Source organism: Cherax quadricarinatus, chromosome 19 (assembly GCF_038502225.1).
Source record: "Cherax quadricarinatus isolate ZL_2023a chromosome 19, ASM3850222v1, whole genome shotgun sequence".
Taxonomy (NCBI): domain Eukaryota; kingdom Metazoa; phylum Arthropoda; class Malacostraca; order Decapoda; family Parastacidae; genus Cherax; species Cherax quadricarinatus.
Window position 1 is genome coordinate 18138859 of NC_091310.1, and position 4324 is coordinate 18143182.

Below are 4324 nucleotides of genomic sequence, written 5' to 3' on the forward strand. Positions count from 1 at the left end.
AACAGCCGCACTGAGCCGCTGGAACAGAAAACTAGCTGCCCTGGGATCCCTAGTTACCCTGATGAGTCTTTTTCCCAGCTCCTTAAGGAATTTAGGTGCACTCTTTCCCCATGAGCCAAGGGTCTCTGAGCATATGGGAACAAACAAATAATGATGAGCAAGTTCTCCATATTTTCTAGACTTTTGGGACTCCCTGAAGCTGGCAGCTGCCCCTCCTTCCTCCCTGGTGTATTGGAGATAGGTATAGTCCCACACCACCTGCTTCCCATCTGTCCAGGCTTGAAGGGTGATACAATCTGGGTGCTTCTGGCTGCCATCAGATCTGCATAGTTGGGGTGGCTCCCTTACTGCTGGGCATCCAGCTGTTGTGAGGCTTCTCATGATAATGTTATTAACCTCCTCATGTCTTGCAATCTTTCCCTCGGATTTACGGCACACAAGACCATGGTACCCGAATAGGTCTGCTGCTTCACTGCCACAAATACACCTGTGTTCCGCGAGAATAGGGGCGGCAAGTCGAAGGGCAACACCGATGCGGATGGTCTGTGGGTCGAGGCGTTTGCCAAGGCTGGAGTTGGGAACAGCCAACAGAAAGTCCCCAGCATGAGGGGCTCTCACTGCCAGGAGGCGGGCTCTATCCTTCCCTGACACACTCTGAAGCATTGTTGAGGCTATATTTTCCACTATTGGACCATCCCAGTGCGATTGTTTGTAGTTGTTGGGGGGAGCAGGTCTGGTTTCAGAGCCCGTTAGATTATCCCAGATCATTGCTCCGTCAATGAATTTTTGGTCCTGGACTCCAATCTTGTCCCTAAGATGTTCAGGGAGAATCGCTGCTACAAGCTCTCTGGATGCAATACACGAGGACGGACAAGCAGGTAACGCAATCTGTGATGGCTTGCAGACACCAATGCCTCCTAGTCTGACTGGAAGTGTAGCTTGGTTCCACTGCCCGTCTTCTACATAAGAACATAAGAACGAAGGAACACTGCAGAAGGCCTACTGGCCCATGCGAGGCAGGTCCAAGTCTCCTACCGGCTTAAGCCAATGCACCCAACCTAGTCAGGTCAGGTCACATTGACTTAAGGGAGGAACACGGCAACCGACCTGGTAGCTCAAGCTATCAGGTCCAACTCACACCCACCCACATCCACTCGTGTATTTATCCAACCTATTTTTAAAGCTACACAACGTTCTGGCCTCTATAACTGTACTCGGGAGTTTGTTCCACTCATCCACAACTCTATTACCAAACCAGTACTTTCCTATATCCTTCCTGAATCTGAATTTTTCCAACTTAAAACCATTGCTGCGAGTCCTGTCTAGGCTAGATATTTTCAGCACACTATTTACATCCCCTTTATTTATTCCTGTCTTCCATTTATACACCTCAATCATATCTCCCCTAATTCTACGTCTTTCTAGAGAATGCAGATTCAGGGCCCTTAGTCTATCCTCATAGGGAAGGTTTCTGATACATGGGATCAACTTTGTCATCCTCCTTTGTACATTTTCCAGAGAATTTATATCCATTCTGTAATACGGTGACCAAAACTGTGCAGCATAATCTAAATGAGGCCTAACCAATGATGTATAGAGTTGAAGAACAGCCAGAGGACTCCTATTATTTATGCTTCTTGATATGAAGCAAGGATTCTATTAGCTTTATTGCGAACACTTATGCACTGTTGTCTTGGTTTCAGATTACTGCTAACCAGAACTCCTAAATCTTTTTCGCAATCCGTAATATTAAGATCTACATTATTTAGTTTATATGTGGCATGGTTATTGCCCTGTCCAACATTTAGAACTTTGCATTTGTCTATATTAAACTGCATCTGCCACTTCTCCGACCACTGCATCAGTCTATTCAAATCTTCCTGGAGTGCTCGAATGTCCTCGTCAGAATGAATTCGACGGCCTATTTTGGTGTCATCGGCAAACTTGCCGATGTCGCTCTTTATGCCCTCATCTATGTCGTTTATGTAGATTGTGAACAGCAGGGGGCCCAACACTGACCCCTGAGGAACACCGCTCGTGACGCTTCCCCACTCTGATTTCTCCCCATTTATGCAAACTCTCTGCTGCCTATTTGTCAACCATGCCTCTATCCAGGAAAAAATTTCTCCTCCTATTCCATGTGCTTTAATTTTCCTCAATAGTCTCTGATGTGGAACCCTGTCAAAAGCCTTACTGAAGTCCATATACACAATATCATATTCATTACCATGATCTACCTCCTCAAATACCTTAGTGAAAAAAGTTAATGAACTCGTAAGGCAGGAACGCCCTTTTGTAAAACCATGCTGAGATTCGTTGATTAATTTATGCTTTTCAAGGTGGCTACGAACTGCCTCGGCAATTATTGATTCCATAAATTTTCCCACTATGGAGGTTAGGCTTATTGGTCTATAGTTCGAAGCTAAGGACCTGTCACCTGTTTTGAAAATAGGTATCACATTTGCCATTTTCCACTTTTCTGGCACCATGCCAGTTTGTAGTGATATGTTGAAAAGATTAGCCAAAGGTGTGCTAAGCTCCTCTTTACATTCCTTTAGAACCCTTGCATACAGTTCATCAGGGCCTGGAGATTTGTTAGGTTTTAATTTATCTATTTGCCTAAGGACCATGTCACTTGTGACCCTAATCGTGCACAGTTTATTATCGTCCTGTTCTACATAATTTATCATTACTGGAATATCACTGGTATCCTCCTGTGTAAAAACTGAGAGGAAGTATGTGTTAAAAATTCTACACATTTCCTTATCACTGTCAGTGAGCTGACCCGAGGAACTTTTGAGTGGGCCTATCTTGTCCCTGATCTTACTTCTGTATACCTGAAAGAATCCTTTTGGGTTAGTCTTCGATTCTCTTGCAACTTTAACCTCAAAATATCTTTTTGCTTTTCTAATTCCCTTTTTTATTTCTCTCTTTAACTGAATATATCGATTTCTTAATTGCCCCTCTCCTCTTTTGATTTGCCTATATATGCCTCTCTTTTGACCAATCAGATATCTTAATCTATTGTTCATCCATTTAGGATCATTTTTGTTTGATCTGATTTCCCTATTTGGAACATTTTTTGACTGAGCAGCTAGAACTATGCCCTGGAAAGCATCATATCGGCAACCATCACCACCTACCTGACCCTTAGTCAGGTCATTCCAGTTCAGCCCACCTAAGCAATTTTTCATTCCTATGAAATCAGCCAAGCGAAAGTCAGGGATGGAGACTTGATTGCCATTATTAGGGGAATTCCATGATATATTAAAACTGAGTGATTTGTGACCACTTTCCCCAAGCTCATCATTAACCTCAAGATTATTAATTAGTGTTTCCCTACTGGCAAGAACCAAGTCAAGGAGGTTATTTCCCCTAGTTGGCTCTGTCACAAACTGTTTTAAAAAACAATCCTGGATCGTATCAAGAAAGTCACCTGACTCTAAATTTCCTGTCAAATTGCTCCAGTCAATCTGTCTATAGTTGAAATCTCCCATTAGCACAACATTTTCGTATGTAGATGCCTTACGAATTTCGTCCCATAGAAGTTTACTGCACTCCCTATCAAGATTTGGGGCCCTGTAAATCACACCCAAAATTAGTTTTTCTCGGCCCTCAAGAAGCTGTAACCAAACAGATTCAGTGGCTGACGCTTCTAATTTAATATCTTGTCTAACACAACAATTTAAATTGTCTCTGACATACATCGCTACTCCACCACCTTTCCTGTTGACCCTGTCAGTGTGGAATAATTTATAGCCTTGTATGTGACATTCAGAGGGCATCTCTCTATCTTTCAGATTGAGCCAGGTCTCTGTTATAGCAATAATATCTATGTTTCCTGCACTTGCAATTAATCTTAGCTCATCTATCTTATTTCTTACACTCCTGCTATTAGTAAACCTTAAGGGAGCTAGTCCCTTGCTGCCCTCTGCTGTCCCCCTTTGTTTGCTGACCTGATCTATTGTCTTTATTTATAACTTCATGCTGAATGCCTTTTATACATTTACTGTTTCCAACCCTAGTGTTGCAACCTGCTTGTTTTCCACACATACCCATACCTCTATCTTCCATCAGTTTAAAATCATAGGCATTTCACCAATGGCCTTCTCAATCGAGTCTGCAAGTGCTACCACCCCTGCCCCAGAGAGATGTACCCCATCCCTTGCATACATATCATGTTTGCCATAAAAGTTGTTCCAGTTGTCAATGAATGGGATTGCAAGTTCCTTGCAGTATCTGTCTAGCCAGCAATTTACACCAATTGCCCTAGACAACCATTCATTTCCTACTCCCCTTCTAGGCAAGATGCTACATATGATTG